Raw genomic sequence first — 24,900 nt, 5'->3', positions numbered from 1 at the left:
TTGGATAAATTTATTCCTATGTATTTTATTCTTTCTGATGCTACTGTAAATACAACTGTTTTTTCCTTTTCTTTTCAGATAATTCTTAATAGTGTATAGAAATGCAAATAATTTTTCTATGCTGATTCTGTATCCTGTAACTTTGCTGAATTTGTTAATTAGTCCTAACAGTTTCTTGGTATTATTATCAAGGTTTTGTATATATAGACACAATTTCTTCTTCTCTGGTTTGGATTCCTTTTATTTCTTTTTCATGGATAATTTCTGTTGCTAGAAATTCCAGTACTATATTGTGTATGAGTGATGAAATGACTTTCTTGATCCTGAATTTAAAGGGAAATCTTTCAACTTTTAACCATTGAGTATGATTTTTAGCTGATTCATTAGTTGAGGTATACTACTACATTACCTAATTTTCAGAGTTTTTAATCATGAAATGATGTTAAATTTTGTCAAATGCTTTTTCTGAATTTATAAAGATGATCATATGATTTTTATCCCTTCACGTTGTTGATTTGATATATCATTTTTATCAATTTCTATATTTTGAACAAAATATATCCCAGAGATAAATCCCACTTGATTATGCCATATTATGTTTCTAGTGTTCCATGGAATTTTATTTGCTAGTATTTTGACAAAGACATTTGTTTGTATTTTCATCAGAGATAGTAGTTTGTCATTTTTTGTTCCTGTAAGTGCCCTTGTCTGGCTATGGCATGAGGCTAATACTGGCCTCATAAAATGAGTTTGGAAGTGTTGAACTTTTTGTAAAAGTTTGAAAAGGATTAGCATTGATTTTTTTTTTTTTTTTTTTAGAAATCACTCATGAAATCATCTGGCCCTGGACTTTTTTTTTGTTTGGAAGTTTTTGAATATCAATATAATCTCTTCAGTCATTATTGGTCTATTCAGATTTTTTATTTTTCATCACTCAGTCTTGGTACATTGTATATTTCTAAGAATTTATTCTTTTCTTCTAGGTTATCCAAACTATTGGTATGTAATTGTTTATAATAATACATGATACTTTATATTTCTGTGGTATCAGTTGTAATGTCTGATTATAATCTTATTTGAGTTCTCGCTTTTTTGTTGATTAGTCTAAAGCTTTATTGATTTTTTTTCTTTTCAAAAAACTAAGTTTCCTGGTTTTTAATTGTCATTCCAGTCTCTATTTCATTTATTTCTGCTCTAATCAGCTTGCGTTGACATAGATCCTGTCTGGTCCCCGAGAGAACTGAACTGCCTCCCAGACAATGGTTGGCACTGGGGAAAGGACCTGCTTCAAAGTCTGAAGTTTAGTTGGATCCACAAACAGGAAGCCTGTTACCATGGTTATGGATGAGCATTGCTCCTATGGGGCTCTGAGTAGGTCCAAGTGTAGGTAGAACTGGCCAGAAACCACAGCCAACAAAGGCTAGAAGTAAATCAGAGAGCCACTTCAGGATCTCCAGTTAGACCAAGGTCAATGGGTCTGCTGCTGTGGGCAACAATGAACAAGTCTCCTATTTGGTCCCTGAGGGAACAGGGCTGCTCCAAGAATATGACTGAGAGCAGCTGAAGCAACCCAGAAGGCCCATTTCAGCATTCACAATCAGACCAATCAGCAGGCCTCCAGGGACAATGACAGATGTGTCTCTTGCAAAGACCCTGGGTGGACAGAACTGTTCTAAGGCTATGAGTGAGAGGGTTTGGAGCTGGCTCTCTGGCCACTTCAGGGTCCACAGAAATGAATAACAGCACAGGGCTGTTACCAGAAGCACAGGTAGGAGTGATTCCTTTCAGATCCAAGATGATGCTGGTAGCAGGACTAAAGCCAAAGAAGGTAGTAGCTGTGTCCATAGAGGCATGAGGCTGTTTCTGGGTCTCTATACAGAGCCACAGACAGGATACGGACCTGGCTTCTCAAAAGAGTCCTCTTTGCAGAAACACTGCTCCACTGCTGGTGGCAGTGTAGACTGGTGCAACCACTGTGGAAATCAGTATGGAGATACCTCAAAGAACTAGGACTGGAAGTCCCATTTGACCCTGCTATTCCACTGCTGGGGATCTTCCCCAAAGAATTAAAAGAATCATACCACTGTGATATATATTCACCCATGTTCATAGCAGCACAGTTTGTAACAGCTAAAACTTGGGAACAGCCCAAATGCCCGTCAACTGGAGACTGGATCAAGAAAATGTGGGGTTTTTTTATAAAATGGAGTACTACTCAGCCATCAAAAATGAGAAATTAGAGACATTTATAGCTAAATGGATGCACATGGAGACAATACTCTTAAGTGAAATAAACAGGACACACATGTGTAAATACTGAATAGTTTCTCTAGTGTGAGGAACTGAAAGTGTAAATACGGACTAAAAGTTATAATAGATAATGTGAAATAGGAAGAAAAGGGGCAAAGAGGAGGGGGAAGAGGGAGGGGTAGGGGAAAGGAAAGAGGGGAATGGAATTAATATGAGAAAATGAAAAATGGAAACAAAGTCTTTGTAAATAGGGAGGGATGGAGTGGTTGGAGGGAGGACGGGAGAAGGGGGGAAAATAAGAACCAAGAGAGACTATGTAAAGGTGTGTATCTCCAATGATGAGTGTCATTATGTTGTTCACCTAAAATGTACCACTAAAAGGATATGGAAAAAAGAAAAACAGAGTCCTCTTTGGGCTCGGACCCCAGCAAATCTTCCCAACTCCCTACCTGGAGGCCAACGCTGCTGCATAGATGCTGTTTTCTGAGACACCATTTTCTGCCACACGACTTCTGCTGTAGGCGATATAAGCCTAGGATCACCTCTTCAATCTTGCTGATACCTCTCTCTCCTAAAGAGTAATCTCAATATTGAAAGAGTTATTACAGAACAATGAGAAAAAATACGATTATAAAATGGAAAAGAAAACTACGTTATCAGAAAATTCTCACATATATCCAAATAAACATAGAGTAAACTTATGAAAAATTGAGCCTCACTAGTAATCAGAGGAGAAAAAGTAATGAAATACCACTTTTCATTTCACACACTGGTGTCACGAATGACTTGTTTCTCTCTATATATTTGTATATGTTTCAAAGTTTCTACAATAATTATTATTATTTTTTGCCATCATCAAGAAAACGATGTTATTTTTAGGAAAGCATTATATGACAGGTAGCATTTTGGGTTTCATAAGATGGAATTAGTAAAACATTGTAGGGTGATATGATATTTTTCTGGAATGCCTGTGTCCATGTAAGAAAACACGTTAACTTCTTTCTGATAAGTGACATTTGAATACAAAGTGCTCCTTTCTGGATCAATTCCAATGCTGTTCCCCTTCTAGGTATTTTCCTCAGAGTTAAACACATCATAGTACAGTGACACATGCATATGCATGTTTATAGCAGCACAATTCATAATAGTTAGATCATGGAAGTAGCCTATATGTTCATCAACAGATAAATGGATTAAAAAAATATGGTATTTGTACACAATAGAGTATTACTCTGCCATACGGAAGGATAAACTTGAGTCATTCATAAGAAAATGGATGTGCCTTGAAACCGTAATATTAAGTGAGCTACATCAGACACAAAAGCCTAAATATCACATGGCTTCTCTTAGATGAGAAACCCAAAATAAAAATAAAAAGCAAAACAAAAGATAGATGATGGAAGTAGTGAGGTAATCTTTCTCAAATGGAAAGGGAATCGAGAGTTGGAGAGAGAAATGAAAAAAGAAAGGAATGTAATCATTAGGTACTACAAACATGTACTAATAAAACAAGACTTTCAAGAATTCACATCATAATAGAATCTATATGTGCACATAGAGAGTTCTGCCCATAACTTCCATGTAGTCAGCACAATAATTTTCCAACATCTTTCCTCAAGGAGTTTAACTTAAAATTTCCTAAAGCAACGAAGATCAGAGCCAAGGTTACAAATCTAAGGAGCTGGACTGTACTCTGCCAGCACACTGCTTCTTCTGGCACTTGGCCATGAGCAGACGCCATAGCCTGAGCAGGATTTCCTGCCTTCACCCAGAATTTCCACTCCTTTGAGTTGAATTCAGATGCTGTAGCTTTTTGCGTAAAAAATAATTTTACAAAATTGAGAGAATTCTGAAGCCTACTTTCAGGGTAAAAGATGGGGGAGGGAGACAAAGACAGAATGCGTACTCTGAGGTGAGCCCGAATTCATTACCCACCCAGCCACACTGAATCAAACTGAACACATCGCTACCTCCTCTGCAGAACTCAACATTCTGGAGAATCATGTTTCTTACAACAGATAACCTGTTAATTCCATGAGACTATTCCAACCCTGTGAAAATTATATCAGCTGGCACATTTCCTGGGCTGTGTGACTCATTAGCCCTAGCATATATTTATTTCCTAAAATGTACAGCATTGTGAACTTGAAAAGCTGTTTTTAAAGAAGTGAATTTCCTAGGTTTAAATATTGTGTGGATCAAATCTCTGGAAGGGTAGAAATGTGAGTAGTATTGTATCTAGACTTGTTAAAATATGACTTCATTAATTTGTGACAACTACTTCATACTTGTATCCTTCTCAAGATCAAAAAAGTGCAGCTAAATGTTTATCTTGCCCAAGATTTGAAACCATTTACAAAGAAAGAATAAAACAACTAAAAGAAAGAGTGGAGGAAGAAAGGGAGAGAAGAAAGGGAAAGGAAGAGATAACTGAGAGACAGACCGAGGTACTCCCAAATAAAGAGAAGAAAGCATCCCACACAGTCTCTCCCGTGGCAAGCACTATGCAATTTGAGGGCATGCTATGTTTTCCCCCATTTTCAATAAGACCACGAGAGTCATTCAAATATAAATGTATAGAATGGAATCTCTCTATTCAATTTGAGAACCTTTCTACAAAAATGTATGGACAGTTTCCCATTTGTCAAATTAATTCCAGTAATAGTTTTAAAATAATCTCTGAATCCTGACTTAGAATAAAATCTCTGAAGTATTATTATGGAAACAATATATATGAAAATCTTTAAAGCTGTTTTTATATATTGGTGCATTTTCCTCCAGGAAGATGCCTACCTACCATCCTGGCACTGTATTTCTCCTTTGCCAATACCAACATTAACAGTGTTTTAACTTTGAAGCCTTAGGTCATCTTATTTACAGGTAATGTTTATGTTATTTTTTAGAAAATCATTGTCCTTTTTAAAGTTTGAGTTTTGTATAATTTAATAAAAGAAACCTCTAGGAGAATTAATTCTGTATTATGATAGGTAATACTGTCAAAACATGATTCATTAGAGTGAAATATGTTTCAGAGTATTGATTGCAAGCTTAGGCCAAGGAGCTGTATTTCTCATTGCTAAGATAAAATACCCAACCCCTACAACTTAAAGGAAGAGAAGTTTAATTTGCTCATGGTTTTAGTCCATAGTAGTCTGCTCCAAGGTAGATACATCATGGTGAAAGTGGGTGGTGAGGCAACAGTACTTAATTCGTGGTGACCAGGAGGCAGAGCAGAGGAACACTGCCAGACAGGAAAGGATGCAGGACCAGACACATAGCTCAAGACCACACCTCTAGACCACACCTCTGTGACCACCTCTAGACATATCTAGAGATCTGCTCCACCAATCACTTGGACAGATCCCAAAGCCAATCAAGTTGAAAATCCACCCTAACTATAATATCCCTCCCCTTTTCAACTTGCTACCCAAACATATCTCCTTAAACCATACTTAAACTCTCCAAATAAAGATTGTTCATGGTTCCACTTAATATAATACAACTCTTCTAGATACAACAAAAAAGGTAATAATCACTTTCCCAAAGTCTCAACAGTTCCAGGATTTTTCCAAAGTCCACATCTCTTCTGAGCATCAAGACAAACTCTTAGCTTTGAACCTCTTGAAAAATCAAAAACAAGTTATTCTCAGTAATTCTGAGATAGAATGGCCCAGGGTAAGCATTCCCATTCCAAAGGATAGAACAGGGGGATAGAAAGCTTCATATCTGGCATCCAGGGCACATGACCGGGAGACCTGAGTTCCAGAGAGTCATAGCAGCCCCACCTCTATGACCTCACTGGTGGCAGTACTTTAGCCTTTCTCTTGGGCTGACCACTGTCAGACTACAGCTTTCCTCAACATTTTTTCCATGTTTCTAGCATCTTCCACTTCCTAGAGTCTCCACCGCACCTTTGGCTTGATTCCCACAACTTTATACCCTTCCCTCTCAGGTGCTCCTTGCCTAATTTTCCAGGCTTTCCTTTGAAATCTGGGCAGAAGCCTTCCTGACCCCAAAACTATTTCATTCTGCATACCAGTAAAATCAGCTACCTAGGCAGTGCCCAGGTCTGCTGTCAGCTTGAGCATTAGCTGGGCCTCCTTGGACCATGGCCACAGTGGACTCTGAATACCTGGATGGCTAAGCAGAATGAGATGAATTCTGGAGAACCAATTCCCCAAGCTGCCCTTCTCAAGTAAGCGCCTGAGGAACTCTCCTCTTGAATGAAAGGTTGACACTTTTGCATCCTGGAGCCTGCAGTGAGAAGGGTCTTGCTGATTCCTGATATGCTTTCAAAGCACCTTTGTTCTTCCTCTTGCACAAAGTACTTGCTTTATTTTTAATGGAACTAGTCTGTTTAGCAGCCAGCCACACTTCCTTTGGTCCCAACTTTACACAAGGTCCTTTCAAAACCAAATTTAAGTTTTTCAAATTTTTCTGCTATGCTTTTGCCTCTAACTCTAATTATACCTATATCACAGCTTAAATATTAGGCTGCCTTGAAATTTCCTTCACCAGATTAATGAGTTCACTGCCCTTAATCTCAATCTCCTCCAACATCTCAGGGCATGGGCAAAATACAGACAGATTTCCTGTGAAAGTATAACACACATAGCCCCTAGTCCAAATATCCATGGAGTCCTTGTTCCCAGCTGGAAACCTTCTGAGCCTAGATTTCACTGTCCACTTTCTGCTCAGCTTTCTAGTCTTATGAGCTCTGACCAGAATCCCCCATAAAGCTCTGTTTACAGCATTCCAGAACTTCTTTAGCCAATATTTCAAAACCTTTTTAATCTCCTCTAGAAAACCACTTTCAAAGGCTTCTAAATCATATGGTCAAGCACAGTTACAGCAACAACCCTACTTATCCAGTACCAATTTTCTAAATTAGTCAGTTTGTTCATCACTGAGACACAATACTTCCATAATTTAAAGAAGAAAAGGTTTAATTTCCTTGCAATTTCACCCCATGGATGACAGGTTCCAGGGCAGAGATATCATGTCAGAATGGCCTGGTGGAGCATAATTGCCCAGTGCCAGAGAAGAAGGGGCATGAGATCAGGCATAGACCCCAAGGCCATACCTTCATGACTCATTCAAACACACCTAGAAGTATGCTCCACCAATCTCTAGTATGGATCCAAAAGACTGTCAGGTTGACATTCAACCCTAACCACCACAGAAGTCAAACCTAAAAAAGATCTGAACAGCTTCATGTTCTGCACCTTTAGGACTTACATGTAGAATTGTTTTAATACAGCTTATATAAAAGAGAAAATATAATCCTGAAATTGTGGGAAATAATCTACTACGTATTTTGTTACATGAAACTTACATTTAAACCTGCAACATATCTGACTGTTTTAAATTTCTCATAATCCAATATTATTCACTTCTCTAATGTATTAAGTCAACCTCAATGAATCAGATTTATTTGTTATTGATGAGTCAGTGCTGCTGCATAGCTGGTGTGACTTTTCTGTTCTGGTTTGCCCATCACTTAAATGATCAGGATTCATTATCTGGAACTGCAACCCCTGTCTTCTTGGTTCTAGTTCAACACGCCTTAGTCCTGTTGGGTTCTTTGTAACCCAAATCTGCAGCAGCTACTTAGAATCTTAACTTCAAGAAATTCAGGAAAAATCTTCTCAAAATCCTTAAACTTGACATGTCCAATACTGGATGAACCATTCTATACCCTAGTCCCTGCCATCTGCATTTCTGCAAGGATAGCCATAGTAGGGGCATGGAACATTGAAAGCTCACCTAGCTCCTTCTTTCTATGCCTCATGATTCTTATTCATCTACTTCATTACTGACACACCTTCTATGAATAGACCATATGATATTGTTCACTTTCTTCTCCCATTATATTATGAAAGGCACTCTCATTTGCTGCCCATCTGGGACTCCTGCCTCTAACTTAGAGGCACTAGAAAACATGAGTAAGGGGATCCCACTGTAACAAGTGGCAAAGTGTGGGAACTCCATTATCTCCAAAGACTGTTCCCCTGCCTGGTGGCACCATGTGGCCTATCCTGAGAATTCCCCATCTCCTCCTACCCCCAACCCTGGGAAGAACCAGTAGGAACTAATCTGAGCCCTAAAAACACAAGATAAACCAAAGAGATCAAAAGAGTTCCACAAGGAGTCTGAAAATCAAGTTGTCATTGGAATAATAGCCAATAAAAGTAGGTCAAGACTTGTTATGGCTTATGTCTAGATGTCCTCCCAAAGCCTCATATAGTCATATGTGAGGCTTTATCAGAGGTGGCTGAATATAGAATGTGTGACTCTGGGGTTGACTCAGGGTGCAATACTAGGATCAAGGGTGCTAAGATTAAGGGTGTGAATGCTACCCACCCTAAAAAGCCTGGATAAGATACAAGGGATAGAAAGAGCTGTGATCATCCTTTGTTTGCTTTGCTGCCTTCTGCCCACCATGAACTGTTGTTCCTCTGGGATGCTTGTCTGCCATACCACCCTGCCTTGGAGCCAGCCAATGATGGACTGATACCTCTAAAAACTGTGAGCGAAAAAAACCTTTCCTCCCTCAACTTATGGGTGTCAGGTATTTTGTTTCAGCAACAAGAAAAGTAACTGACACAGGACTCATATGCACAAGACCTAAATAAGGTAATACCTGTCTTAGCTATTTTCTTGTTGCTGAGATACAATACCTGACTCACACAAGTTAAAGAAAGAAAAGTCTATTTTGGCTCACAGTTTGTAGAGGTTCCAGTTCATAGTCATCTGGTTCTGAGGTAGGACAGCATGGCAGAGGGGCATGGCCAGAGAGAGAGAGCTCATGCCATAGGAGCAAGAAACAGAGAGATTGAAGGAGGAAAGAGAGGATAGACTCTTCCAGACCACACCCCCAGTGACCCACATCCTCCAACCAGACTTCATCTCCAACATCACATTTAGCTATAAACTATCAGTGAACTAATCCACTGTTGACTATCACATAGCTATAATCCAATCATGTCCCCAAAACCCCATATATGAACACATGAGGCTTTTGAGGGACATCTACATATAATACATAATGACTCCTTTTTAAAAACTAAAAAGTTTAGCCAGATGCAGTGACTCAGACCTAATCCCAGCTACTCAGGAGGCTGATGCAGAAAAATCGAAAGTTCAAAGCCAGCCTGGACAACTTAGTGAGATCCTGTCTCAAAATAAAATGTAAAAAATTAAAGGTTGGGAATGTTCCTCACTGTCAGAAAGTGTACCCACCAAGCTCAAGGACCTGTTTCAGCCCCCAGTACCATACAAAAACACTTTAAAGCCTCAGAGACTCCTACCATAACAAAATGCTCAAGATACAAGGATCACACACACAGGATATCAAGAAACTGAAAATCACATATTGATAAAAGTCAGTCAACTGCTGCTTACACCAAAATGAATCAGAGTTAGAATCATCTATCAAGGATTTTAAAGAACCCATCATAAAATGCTTCAACACAGGCTTTGGGTATACTAGAGTGGTAGAGCATTTTCCTAGTGTGTGCCTAGTCTTGTGTTCTATCCCTAGAACTGCAAGAAAGAAAGAAGGAAGGAAGGAAGGAAGGAAGGAAAGAAAGAAAAGAAGAGAGAGAAAAGGGATAAAAATTCTCCAAAGCTAGTGAATACTCAATCTACAGATTCAAGAAACTGAGCAACATCCAAGTAGAATGACCCCAACGGAGTCTATGACAAGCCACTTCATGATTAAGTACTAAGGACAAAGAAACACTCTGGAATATGATCAGAGAGCAATGATACATTGGGGGGGGCATGAATGCAAATTGTAACATTTCTCAGTAGAGGCCATGGAGGTCGAGGAAGTGGCATGACACTTTTCAAACGCTGTAAGAGAACTGTCAGCCTATAAAACCATCCTTCAGGGATGAAGGGAAAATAAAAGTATTTTCAGAATAAAGGGAAGAAAGGAATGCTATCAGATCAATGCTTAAAGAATAGCTACAATTAATCCTTCAAACAAAGAAAGTGTGAAAAAAGAGGGAATTTTGAAACACCAGTAAAAAAAACAAACAATAGAAAGAGCAGATATGTAAAAGACTATCCTTTCAGTCATACGTTTTCTAGTAATATGTGATGATTGAAACAAAGATTGCAATACATACTGACACTCGGGAAAAATATATTTAAATGGGAAGAAAGAAAAAAGATCTAACTTCCAGTCACCAGAAATAAATTTCTGTCATTAAAAAAAAAAAGGTCTAAATATAAGTGAGGTATTCCCTCTCAAAGTGATGAAATATTAATACTAGTAAACTTTAGCAAGTTATATATGTATATTTTAACACCTCAAGCAGCTACCAAGAAAAGTATAAAGAAACATATTCCAAGCACTATATATAAAATGATGTGAACACTAGCCCAGAGGTAAGGGCTTCTGAGCCACCGTCCCACTGCTCCTGGTCCACAGGAAGGGGCTTCCTGGTCACCATCCCTCCTGCCACTCCAGCCCAGAGAAAAGGGCTTCTGGGCTGCCATCCATCCCGTCGCTCCTGGCCCAGAGGTAGGGGCTTCTGAGCTGCTGTCCCACTGCTGCTGGTCAAGAGGAAGGGGCTTCCCAGCTATCATCCCTCCCACTGTTCCCAGCCCAGAGGAAAGGGCTTTTGGGCTCCCTTCTGTTCCACTCCTCCTGGCCCAGAGGAAGGGGCTTCCAGACCACCATCCCTCCTGCTGCTCCCAGCCCAGACGAAAGGGCTTTTGGGCTGCCTTCTGTTCCACCACTCCCTGCCCAGAGGAAGGGACTTCCAGACCACCATCACGACCGCCACTCCCAGCCCCTGTACCACCTCTCCCAGCTCAGAGGAGGTGATCCTCACAGGGGCCAACAGCACCCCCCGCCCCCCAGTCGAAATGAGAAAACACGTAAATAAGTCTCAAAACCAGACTTCCAGATCACCTACAGCAACCCCAAAGGGAAATGAGATGGAACACTCTGATACTCAACCACCTGGACCCACTGAACTGGCAACAAAAGGGGATCTGGAAAAAATGAAATCAGAAATAATTTCTCAGATAACAGGAGAAATTGTGCTCCTAGTGCAAGGCATGATTAATAAATCTAGAGAGGAGCTCAGGAACATGATGGAATACCAACATAGGAAACAAATGGAATCCATAAAACAAATGCAAATAGATTTCCAGGAGATGAAACCTCCACTGAACGTCTACACAGCAGAATGAGCCAATGTGAGGACAGAAGTTCAGATATAGAAGATAAGATTGCAATTAATGACAAGGAAAAGAAAAATTGCTTCAAAATTATACAGGAACACAAGAAATCAATCCAGCAGCTGCTACATGATGCAAAGAAGAAGAACATAAGACTGATTGGAGTCAAAGAAGAAACAGGAGAGAGTGCAGATGACATAAAAAAAACTCTTCACAGAAGTAATGGCAGAAAACTTCCCAAGCAGGGGAAAACAACTTGACAAAAAGATAAGTGAGGCATATAGGACTCCACATAGCCTTGATCAAAAAAGAAATCTACACATAGGCATATAATTGTTAAGATTCCAGAAACTCAACAGAAGAACAAAGTTCTACAAGCAGTTAAAGAAACAAATCACATGCAAAGGAAAGCCCATCAGAATCACAGCAGACTTCTCAACACAAACCATCAAGGCAAGAAGAGCTTGGAGTGATGTATTCCAAGCCCTAAAAGAAAATAGCCTCCAACCCAGTTTGATGTACCCTGCAAAACTATCTTTCAAAATTGATGGAGAAATAAGATACTTTCATGACAAAGAGCACCTTAGGAACTTTGTGAATGGAAAACCAGCACTCCAAAAAATTTTACACAAAATCCTAGGAACAAAGACTGAGGATCACAACACCAGGAAGCAAAGCAGAATCAACCCATCTGGCACAACAAGAAATTAAATGTAAGAGGGGAGAACCCAACAAAAAGAAAAAGACATGGCAAAGACAAGTCAATACATTTCAGTTATAACCATCAATGTTAATGGTCTCAATTCAGCAATCAAAAGAAATAGACTGGCAGAATGGGTCAAGAAGCAAAATCCAACAATATGCTGCATTCAAGAAACATGCTTCATTCAAAAGGAAACTCACAGACTGAAAGTTAAACGGTGGAAATCAATACTCCATGCAATGGGAACCCGAAAAAAGCAGGAGTAGCTATCCTCTTGGCAGATCAAGTAGATTTGAAACCAATACTGACTAAGAGAGATGAAGAAGGACACTACATCCTTGTAAAGGGAAGAGTCCAAGAGGAAGAGATGACAATCATAGATATCTATTCACCAAACACTAGTGCGCCCAACTATATAAAACAAATACTAATGGACATGAAAAGTCACATATGCACTAATAAAATTGTAGTAAGGGACCTCAACACCCCACTGTCACAAATAGATAGATCAACTAGACAAAAAATAAGTAATGAAATACTAGAACTCAATCGAACTCTTGAACAAATGAACTTAGCAGATGTTTACAGAGTCTTCCACCCCACAAAATCAGAATACACATTCTTCTCAGCTGCACATGGGCCATTCTCCAAAATAGACCACATACTCACACATAGAACATGGTTAAGTAAGTGCAAAGGAATTGAAGTGATCCCCTGCATATTATTGGACCATAGTATGATGAAATTGGAGATCCATAGCAAAAGAAACTGAAAAAATGTCATAAACACGTGGAAATTGAACAACACACTTCTGAATAACCAATGGATCACAGAAGAAATTAAAGAAGAAGTCAGACAGTTCCTTCAATTAAATGACAATGACAATACAACATATCAGAATCTATGGGACACAATGAAAGCAGTTTTACAAGGGAAATTCATAGCAGTGAATATGCATATTAGGAGAACAGAACAAGTCCAATTAAACAACCTGATGCTGCACCTCAAGCTTCTAGAAAGAGAAGAGCAGGACAACCCCAAAGCTAATACAAGGGAGGAAATTATAAAGATCAGGGCAGAAATCAATGCAATGGAGACTAAGAAAACAGTACAAAAAAATCAATGAGGCCAAGAGTTGGTTCTTCGAAAGAATCAACAAAATTGACAAACCCTTAGCCAACCTTATCAGAAAAAGGAAAGAAAAGGCCCAAATCTATGCAATTAGGAATAAAAAGGGTGAAATGACAACAGACCCAGCAGAAATCCAGAGGATCATCAATACCTACTTCCAGAACCTATACGCCAATAAGATGGACAACACAGAAGAAATGGACAGATTCCCAGATACATGTGAATTATCAAAGTTGAACAAAGAAGACCTAAAAATTCTAAACAACACAATATCAACCAATGAAATTGAAAATGTAATTAAAAACTTATCAACTAAGAAAATCCCAGGCCCTGATGGCTTCACTGCTGAATTCTACAAGACATTTAGAGAGGAAGTGCTGCCACTACTGTTTAAACTCTTCAATGAAATTGAAAGGGAAACAATACTCCCAAATTCACTCCTGTAAGCAAGCATCACCTTGATCCCCAAAGCAGAGAAAGACCCAAACGAAAAGGAGAACTATAGGCCAATCTCACTAATGAACATAGATGCAAAAATCCTTAATAAGATACTGGCAAATAGAATGCAGAAGATCATCAAGAAGATCATACACCCTGATCAAGTGGGATTCATCCCAGGGATGCAGGGATGGTTCAACATACACAAATCAATCAATGTAATACACTATATCAATAGAGCCAAGGACAAAAACCATATGATTATCTCCATAGATGCAGAAAAAGCATTTGACAAAATCCAACATGCATTTATGATAAAAACCCTACAAAAAATTGGAATAGATGGTCTCTACCTCAAACTGATAGAAGCCATCTATGAAAAACCAACAGCCAATATCATACTAAATGGTCAAAAACTGAAATCCTTCACACTAAAATCAAGAACAAGACAAGGATGTCCACTATCACCACTCTTGTTCAATATAGTTCTGGAAACATTAGCCACGGCAATTAGACAAGACAAAGAAATAAAAGGAATAAAGACAAGAAATGAAGAAGTCAAATTGCCATTATTTGCAGATGATATGATACTGTATATAGAAGACCCCAAGCACTCCACCAAAAGTCTTCTAGACTTAATAACCAAATTCAGTCAAGTAGCTGGTTACAAGGTCAACACACAAAAATCAATAGCTTTCCTCTACCCCAATGACAGACTCACTGAGAGAGAAATAGGGCAAATAATTCCTTTCACAATAGCATCCAAAAAACTGAAATACCTAGGAATCAACCTAACGAAAGAAATCAAAGACCTCTTCTCTGAAAACTATGGCACTCTGAAAAGAGAGATTGAAGATGATATCAGAAAATGGACAGACATCCCCTGATCCTGGGGAGCAGGGATTAATATAGTGAAAATGGCCATACTTCCAAAACTGCTATATACATTCAATGCAATTCCAATTGAGATCCCAGCAGCATACTTCATGGACCTTGAGAAAACTATCCAAAAATTCATTTGGAACAAGAAGAGACCCAGAATAGCAAAAGCAATTCTAGGTAACAAAGACATGGCAGGGGTATCACAATCCCCAACCTGCAACTATGCTACAAAGCTATGGTGATAAAAACAGCATGCTACTGGCAAAGAAACAGACTTGAGGACCAGTGGAACAGATTAGAAGATGCAGAAACAATGCCAGACACACTCAGCCATCTCATCTTCAATAAAGGAGCCAAACACCCTCACTGGAGGAAAGACAGCATCTTTAATAAATGGTGCTGGAAAAACTGGGCTTCAACTTGCCAAAGATTAAAACTAGACCTATATCTCTCACCATGCACTAAATGAAAATCAAAATGGATTAAAGATCTAAATATTAAAATAGAAACTCTGAACGAGTTGGAACAGAGGTTAGATAGAACTCTTGAAGACACCGGTGTAGGAAAAGATTTTATGAACAAATCCTCAGTTGCCCGTGAATTGCACAAACAATCAACAAGTGTGATCTCTTCTTTTTAAAAAGCTTCTACACAGCTAGAGAAACCACCAGCAGTGTGAAGAGACAACCCACAATGTGGGAAAAAATCTTCACCTGCTGTTCCTCAGACAAAGGTCTACTATCTCGAATCTATAAAGAACTTAAAAAGATCAGACCTCCCAAATTTAAAGACCCAATCCGAAAATGGGCATCTGAAATGAACAGATATTTCTCAGACAAAGAAGTAGAAATAGCAAATAAATACATGAAAAAATGTTCAACATCAGTGGTCATTTGAGAGATCCAAATGAAAACAATGCTGAGATTCTACCGCACTCCAGAAAGAATGGCTGCTATCATGAAACCAACCAATAACAAATGCTGGCAGGGCTGTGGGGAAAGAGGAACCCTGCTCCAGTGAAGGTGGGAGTGTAGACTGGTGCAACCACTGTGGAAATTGGTATGGAGATACCTCAAAGAACTAGGACTGGAAATCCCATTTGACCCCACTATTCCCCAAAGAATTAAAATATCATACCACAGTGATATATGTGTGCCCATGTTCATAGCAGCATAGTTTGTGATAGGTATAACTTGGAAACAGCCCAAATGCCCATCAACTGGAGATTGGATAAAGAAAATGTGGTTTTTTTATGAAATGGAGTACTACTCAGCCATAAAAAATGAGAAATTAGAGACATTTACAGCTAAGTGGATGCACATTGAGGCAATACTCTTAAGTGAAATAAATAGGACACACATGTATAAATACGAATAGTTTCTCTGGTGTGAGAAACTGAAAGTGTAAATAAAGACTAAATGTATAATAGGTCATGTGAAATAGGAAGAAAAGGGGCAAAGGGGAAAGAAATGGGAGGGATAGGAGAAAGGATAGAAGGGAATGGGATTAATATGAGAAAATGGAAAAATAGGACAAAATCTTTGTAAATAGGGAGGACTGGAGGGGTTGAAGGGAGGGCTGGGCAAGGGTGAAAAATAAGAACCAAGAGAGACTATGTAAAGGTGCAAATTTCCAATGATGAATGTCATTATATTGTATACCTAAAATGTACCAATGATTAGAATGAATAATCGATAATGCAAAATAGGAAGAAAAGGTCCAAAGGGGTAGAGGTAGTGGGAGGGGCAGGGGAAAAGAAAGAAAGGAAAGGAAAAATGATGAGAAACAAAAAAAATGGAAATAAAGTCTTTGTAAATAGGGAAGGGTGGAGGGCATGAAGGAAGGGCTAGGAATGGGGAAAAAACAGGAAACAAGATGCATTATGTAAAGGTACAGTTCCCAATGAGAAATGTAATTGTGTTGTATACCTACAATGTACCAATAAAAGAATTTAACAACAACAAAAAAAAGATGTGAAATGCTAAAAAGTTTTCAAGTAACCCATACAAAGGCAAAAAAAGCAGAAACAGAAGAACATAAAACAAAATAAACAACCAAAATAAATAATGGTTGACCTAAGAATTTTCATATCAATAATTAAGTATAAATGGTCTAAATACACTAAGCAAAGGGCAGAGATTGACACTTGACACAATGGATTCAAAAATATAGGACCAAATATCAGCAGCTTGAAATTCATTTGAAATTAAAGCGCAAAGGTAGATTGAAAATAAAATAGGAAAAGATGTATCAATGAAGACATTTACCCACAAATAACATAAATCCCTATATTAATATCAGATATACTTCAAAGCAAAGAAAATTACTAGAGACCAACACAGACATGGCAAAATGCTAAAAGATCCACCGACCAGGAAGATCTGATGACTGTAAATGTGTATGTACAAAACAACAGACCCTCAAGATATATAAAGTAAAACCTGAGAGAACTAAAAGAAGAAACAGACAAATCCGTACTTACAAAGTTGGGGACTTCAACGGTACAAAGTGTAATTGAAAAATGTGGTTAATGTTTAAAGTTTTTAAAAGTTGTTACCTTAAAAGGTACATTGCCGTTAATTCCATTCAAAATACTCTCCCTTGCTTCAAACACCCATCATTCTTGACATTTTCTGAAGCAGTTCTGGAAGTCCTCCTTCCTGAATGTCATTAGCTGTGCTGTTGTAGCTGTGTCAATGTCCTGAATCCATTCAAAAATTTACCTATCGTGATCATTCTAACTTCAGGAAAAAGACAGAAGGCACATGGTGCTAGATCTGGTGAGCAAAGTGTATGAGGCCACACCGTGATGCTTTTATGAGCTTGCTTTTCCATTAGATGGTACTCAGCAGGGGCGTTCACTGTATTTTTTTTAAATCACATCTCAGATACTCACAAGGGACTTCCAGAACAGCTTCAGAATGCGGCAAGAGCAATGGTGTAAGTGTGTTCAAAGTAAGGGTGAATATTTTCAGGGGGATCAATGACAATGTGTCTTTTACTGTAATAAATCTTTCATTTTAATTTACACATTAACAGTCTATTTGGATCACAATATGTACATTCTATGCAAGTGAAAGAACCACTAGACAGGAAACTAAATATGGACATAGATCTTAGCATAACAAACAACCAAGAGAAACGAACAGAGCACTTTGCCTAATCATAGAATACATCCTTTTTGTTTTCTTTGGTGTTTCCTTAAAACACCTTGGAATATCTACTGAGAAATAAAAGCAAATCCTGATATAATTCAGTCACAAAAGAACTCTAACAAACTGAAATCATGCAGTGTACATTCTCTGGATATATGGTATCTACCCATGCTTTAAAACAAAAACAAGCAAACAAAAAACTATTAGAATACTAGGAATACAAGAGAACATTCTCAACTTACTAAATAACATTTCAAAATGCCTACATATAATATCATACTTAATGGTGAAAATCTCAGTGTTTCACTCCTAGGAGTGGGAACAAGGCAAGGATGTGCACCCTCTCTCACCATGCTTAACAACATGCTACATACTAGAAATCCTAGGAACTGTAATAAGATAACAAAACAAAATAAATAAAAGCATTTAGATTAGAAAAGATGAAAGAAATCCTTCCTGATTCAGATTACATGATTTTCTTCCTAGATGATCCCAAAGAATCTACAAGAAAACTCCTAGAACTAAAAGGCGAGTTCAATAAATTTGCAAATTGCAAGACCAACACAAAACAGTCGAACACATTTTAATAATAATATTCAAAAACATTTTAATATGTTTAGTAATAAACATATGGAAATAAAAATTAAAACACAATACCATTTTAAATCAATCCAGAGAAAATGAAATACTTAGGTAAAAATTAAATAAAACATGCAAAGAATACATATACTGAAAAATTTCAGACACACTGAAAGAAGTCAAAGGCCTAAGCATCTTTACTATAAGATTCAACCTAGTAAGATGCCATTTCTCCCTAAATTGAGCCATAGCTTCAATATTCCTATTTAAATCCCAGCATGGTTTGAAATAAGTTATTCTAGCGAATATTGAAGCTTATTCTCTGGCTACAATATGCAAGGCAGTGTGGCATTTACAGAGGGATAGATATACAGATCAATGAAATAAGATACAGAGCCCGTAAGTAGATGCACACAAATAGGCTCAGGGATTTTGATAAAGTGCAAAAGTATTTCATTGAAAGGATAGCATTAACATACTGTTTAAAATAATTGGGCAGTAAGTGAATACGCAAGTTAGTATTGATTAGTAAAGAAGTAAACAACAACAATCTAAATCTTATACAACAATTAAACTATCTCAAAATGAGCCATAGATTTAAAACAAAAACGCCACTGAAAAAGTCCAACATCCATTCATGATAATAACCCTGAAAAAATAGGATAGAAAGATCTTATCTCAATCTGATAAAAGCCATTTATGGCAAATCTGCTGCCAAACATCATAGTCAGTGGAGAAAAACTGAAAGCTTTTCCTCTAAAATCAGGAGGATTTTAAAAGACAAGGAAGTCTACTCTCACCACTATTTTTCAATGTAGTGCTCAAAACTCTAGCCAGAGCAATCAGGCAAGAGAAAGAATTTTAAAAGATATATAGGAAAGTGAATACATGCAGGAAAATGAAGTCAAACTATTCTTATTCACAAATGATATGATCCCTTACACAGAAGATCCAAAATATTCCACCCAAAGGCCGCTAGAACTAATAAACAAATTCATCCAGGTAACAGGATACAAAATCAATAGTGTTCTTGTATACCAGTAGAGTCCAACAAGAAAAAAATTAGGAAACCAATGCCATTTGCAGTAGCTTCAAGAAAAGTTAAATACTTAGAAATTAACCTAATCAAGGAAGTAAAAGACCTCTATAACAAAAACCACGGTACTCTGAAAAATGAGGTTGAAGAGGACATCAGAAAATAGAAAAATTTCCCCTGTAACTGGATAGGCAGAGCCAATATTATCAAACCACCATACTTTCAAAACTGATACACAGATTTAATACATTCCTAATCAAATTATCAATAGCAGAGCCGGGGATTTAGCTCAGTGGTGCTGCCGCCTGCCTCACAAGTACAAGGTCCCAAGTTCGATCTCCAGTACCAAAAAAAAAAAAAATTATCAATAGCATTCCTCACAAAAATAGAGAAAACCATCCTAAAATTCCTACGGAACTGGAAGGGATTCAGAATACCAAAAGCAATGCAGGACAACAAGAGCATGAGAAACACAAAGTAAAATTAAAGAGAGATAATAGGAAAAAAAGAAAATAGATCTCTGGCAAATGGGAAGAGCACTAAGAGAGAGGGAGAGAAGGAAGGGAAAGGAAAGAAACATAAAAAGAAATAAGATGTGAAGCACCGTGGTCTGGCCTGAAGAACTTCGCTGGCCGTACTCGCTGGGCTTGCGGCCCCATTGCCCTCCCATGGCAGTTCCCGAGAGCCACCCCAACCACACCGTTTCTATCAACAACCTCAATGAGAAGATCAAGGAAGATGAGCTGAAGAAGTCCCTGTATGCCATCTTCTCCCAGTTTGGCCACATCTTGGATATCCTGGTATCACGGAGCCTGAAGATGAGGGGCCAGGCCTTGGTCATCTTTAAGGGGGTCAGCAGCGCCACCAATGCCCTGCGCTCCATGCAAGGTTTCCCCTTCTACGACAAGCCCATGCGCATCCAGTATGCCAAGGCAAACTCAGATATTATTGCCAAGTTGAAGGGTACTTTTGTGGAGCGGGACCGCAAGCGGGAGAAGAGGAAGCCCAAGAGCCAAGAGGCGCCATCTGCCAAGAAGGCTGTGCAGGGTGGGGCGGCTGCCCCTGTGGTGGGCGCTGTCCAGGGCCCTGTCCCGGGCATGCCACCAATGACTCAGGCAACCCACGTCACGCACCACATGCCGGGCCAGCCTCCCTACAGGCCGCCTCCTGGCATGATCCCCCTCCAGGCCTCACACCAGGCCAGATGCCCCCGCAGCAGATTATGCCAGGGCAGATGCCACCTGCCCAGCCTCTGTCAGAGAATCCACCGAATCACATCCTGTTCCTCACCAACCTGCCGGAGGAGACCAACGAGCTCATGTTGTCTATGCCTTTCAACCAGTTCCCTGGCTTCCAGGAGGCCCGCCTGGTGCCTGGCCGGCACGATATCGCCTTCGTGGAGTTTGACGAGGTGCAGGCAGGAGCAGCTCGTGAAGCCCTGCAGGGCTATAAGATCACTCAGAACAACGCCATGAAGATCTCCTTTGCCAAGAAGCAGCGCCTTGTCCCCGGGTCTACCCCGCCTTTGTTCCGGGGCCTCCCCTCCGCTCCGCTCCCCCGCTTTGGCTCAGTCCCTTAAGGTAAGACCCCCTTGGGGGGCCTTCTTGGAGCCGTGTGTGAATGCGTGGTCGCCACACAGCATTGTACCCAGAGTCTGTCCCCAGACATGCCACCTGGCGCTGTTAGGCTGGAATTAAAGTGGGTTTTGAGGTGTGGTTTTTCACACACACACAAAAAGAAAGAAGATGTGTTATGTGCATTTACCAACTCTCCACAAGGAATGTACTCATTGTGTACCACAAATAGGTACAAATGAAATTAAAATTAAAGAAAAACTAAAAAGGCAATTACCATACAACCCAACAATTATAGGGTTTGGCGTTTTTCTCAGAGAAATGAAAAATCATTCACACAAAAGCCTCTAAAAGAATATTCACAAAAACTTACATAATTGCCAAAAACAACTGCTCTTCAGTGAGCAAATGGTTACAAAAGCGCAGTCCATACACACTGTGAAATACTGCTCTTCCCTAAAGATAGGATGAGTCATTGGTAAGTGTGACAAGTGGCAGGAATCTTCTGGGATTGAGACTGAAAGTAAAAAGCCAACCCAAAAGGTGATGAATGGCACAGGTCCCTTTCTATGGCACTCTTGACATGGCAAGATTATAGAAATGGGGAGCAGATTAGTGTTTACCAGAAGCCAGGGTGTGGACTGGGGACAGCACACCTGAGGTGGGTTTTGTTACAGAATAGCAATGTAAGGGAGTCCTGAGGCAATGGAGCAGCTCTGTATTTCGACAGTGGTGATTAATAAACACATGAAAACTATACATGTAATAGAATGTGTAACATTAAACACACAGAGAAATGAGTACAAGTAAAACAGAAATCTGATGAAGGCCTGTGCACTCTGTTAATATCCGTTCTCTAGCTGTGATACTACAAGATCTTTCTGTGGAGGAACTGCACATAACAGTAACAGGGATCTCTGCATTACTCCTACAACTACACGTTCATCTACTGTGACCATAAACTAAATATTTTAATTTGTTAAAAGGCTATATTGCAAAAGGAAAGAAACAAAGAGAAAATTAAGAAACTGGTAGTATGGTTAGAGAAGCAGGGAGTTCGTGGAATAGGATGGAGGTAATATTATTAGGTCTTAAATGATCTGGACCTGGAGATTAATTGAAGGAGAAGCAAGGATGGAGCTGTTTCACAGCCCACCAGATGGGTGTCTCTTAGAGCCACTACCAAAGGGGTGCTGCTGCATTAGCACACTGCAGGTGGAATCATAACTCAGTGGCAACTGTAGAACAGTATTTTGGACCCTGCTCCGTTAGACACCCACAATCAAAGTAGTGGTCCACAAATCTCATTTCATTCCTCTTCTTCCCCCAGCACAACCCCTTCCACCAACCACCCTACCCTCACTTCTAGCCCTTCCAGATTCTTCAGCCCTCCACATCTGTCAGTCACAGACCCCTACCTGAGTTCATACCACCATCTGTCACACAGATTATTTCAAAGGGCTCTTGGCTGGTCTCCTGCTCCTCAGAGTCAGCCCCATCCAATCCATTATCCTAACAGCAACTATAGTGATCTTTCCAAGATGTAAATTTAATTATGTGCTTCCCATCGACTGGAACAAAAATCAGAAAACTCTTATGTTAGCCTATAAGAAAAGTTCTTCTGGGAGCCATGTTTATATATTCAACCCCTGCAAATCCATCCCCTCTCTCTCAGCACCCTACTTTCCTTTCAGGAATTTCTATCTGCACCGTGTAAAGCTGAGGGGAGGACAAGGTTGTGTGAATCCAGGCACCTGCTCTTCTGCTGTGGACCTGTCTCTATCAGCTAGCTTTCCTCCCATTTTCCTGCATACCAAAGGGACAAGGGTTTGGAGAAAGCTCGCCTCGCCAGCTGGACACTCTCCCTCTTCACAGGTCAAGCCCATGGAGCAAATTCCAGGACGGAAATGATATCGGGCCTCAGCTCCCGTAGGGTTGTAGAATAATTTTTCTATAATATCCTCTAGAATTCCATACTTCCTGCCTTCTCTTCTTTTCTTTTTTCGTATTTTCTTGTCCTATCTTTCCTTTCCTTTGCTTTCCTTCCTTTTAGTTCCCATTCTATCCTGTGAGCTTCCCTATACACTGTTGATAAGTGTCACTTCAATAAGTTAGCAAGAAGTAGTTTCTGTGGCTGGTAACCAGAGAACCTCAGCTGTGCAGGGTAACTCATGGTCCACTCTTTCAATCTCCATGCTTTATTTCTTGTTCTCTCCTAGCACCACCTTCCCTAAAGGCTTTCCAAAGTCCTGGACTTTCCTTCCAAAGTCCTGGACAGCACCTGCTGCTACAAAGAACCAGCATCCTCATTTCCTGGATTTTGCAACCACTAATCCTAACTCTTATGGTCCGCACTCAGATACAGCCTTGTTTAGGCAATCTTACCAGAGCTGCCCACCCTACTTTCTTCACTACACTTCTTTTCCTGTAACATTCATGGCTGTAGGAGGCTATATTATAATTTCTTGCTTCCTTCTAGAATCCAGCTCTTAAGCAATAAACTCCTTGAGGACAGAGACTGTGCATTTTCACTATTGTTTTTTCAGGGCCCAGCCCAGTGCCTGAAACCTAGTAAGTATTTTATAAACATTTGTTAGATCCAAGAGTCAGGGCAGAAAGTAGTAAGTTGGTCCCAGTGGGCATGTAGGCATATATAGGCCATGTGTTTCAGGAGAGTTCTGTGTTTCAGAAGAGTACTCAGGCCAGAGATCCAGCTTTAGGAGCTATACAAGAGGCGATTGAAAAATATGAGGAATTTTTAAATAAAAAAATTATTAAAGACACATTACCATTAACCCCCCTCAAAATACTCCCTCTTGCTTCAAACATACTTATCTCATCATTCTTGCCATTTTCTGAAGCAGTTCCGAAAGTCCTCATTCGTGAATGTCTTTAGTTGCACTGTTGTGGTTATCCTGATATTCTGGATCAATTCAAAATGTTTACCTTTCATGGTCATTTTGACTCTGAGGATGGGCTAGAGGTTGTGCCATACATGCTCATAAATTTCAAGCTTAGTGACACCATAACAGCAAAAGGAATGTCTAAGGGATATATTAAGAAAGTAGGTGGGGGTCGGCTAGAAGTATGGAAAGGAAAGGGTAAAAGAAAGAAAAGAATAAGGAAGAAGAGGTGAAGGAAGGAAGGAGAAAAGTACCACCTATAACAGCAACACATAAGGATAGAAATGAAGGGAAAGCACTAAATGAAGGAGAAGAAATAAACAGGATGGGCAAAAACCCATAGCAAAGTGTTCACACAGAAGCTGAAGACAGCCAGCTGTGTCCAACACTCCAGAAATGTCATGTGGGTAAAAAAAACTGGGTTTTGTTTATTAGGAAATTACTGTCCTTGGCAGTTTGGGTTGGTGAAGGCTGCAGGTATCAAAAGACAATGAGTTGAAAAGTGATGGTTGGCTCTAAAGGAAAGGAGAGAGATGGCAGGAGACACTGTCAGTGAAAGGTTTGACAGGGAGACCACAATTGGAGGGAATGTTAATGCCAGGAAGAAGGTGCCAATGGAGGATGGGAAATAAAAACCAGAAGTAAATGGGAAGCTGCCATGCCCCACGTGGCTGAAGGGTTCACGGAGTAAGAAATGACGGCAAGAGATTAAGAAAGACAGACAAAGACTTTCTTTCCATTTTTTCAAAGTCTTTGGCAACCTGCTGTGCCAGGGACACACATGGAGAAGCAGCCTCATCAAATGTTCTCCTCTTTCCTTGGGACAAGTTGAAAGGCTTAATAATAGGACATCCCTTAGCCACTCGAGCAGCAGAGGGGGGATGCTTTTGCAGTTCAGCTGTAAAGTTCACTTCCTTATACTCCTCCTGGTTCTTAGGATCTTGTTTGATTCGCTCCTCTGTGCAGAAGTGGAAGTCAACTACTTTGGTTACCTGGCTCACTGATTTCTTCACAGGTTGCCCTGCTCCTGCAAGAGCAAGTTTCTTGAACT

At 39.6% G+C, this 24,900-nt stretch overlaps 1 pseudogene; it reads left to right on the top strand.

Annotated features, from left to right (window-relative positions):
- Positions 1-19,931: 19,931 nt before the first annotated feature.
- On the top strand, positions 19,932-20,951 carry LOC101721204 (U1 small nuclear ribonucleoprotein A pseudogene; annotated as a pseudogene).
- Positions 20,952-24,900: the final 3,949 nt, after the last annotated feature.

Source organism: Heterocephalus glaber, unplaced genomic scaffold (genome assembly GCF_053883595.1).
Source record: "Heterocephalus glaber isolate CG9 unplaced genomic scaffold, H.glaber_assembly_v1.0 deba00000331, whole genome shotgun sequence".
Taxonomy (NCBI): Eukaryota; Metazoa; Chordata; class Mammalia; order Rodentia; family Bathyergidae; genus Heterocephalus; species Heterocephalus glaber.
This window is presented reverse-complemented; position numbering and strand designations above follow the sequence as displayed.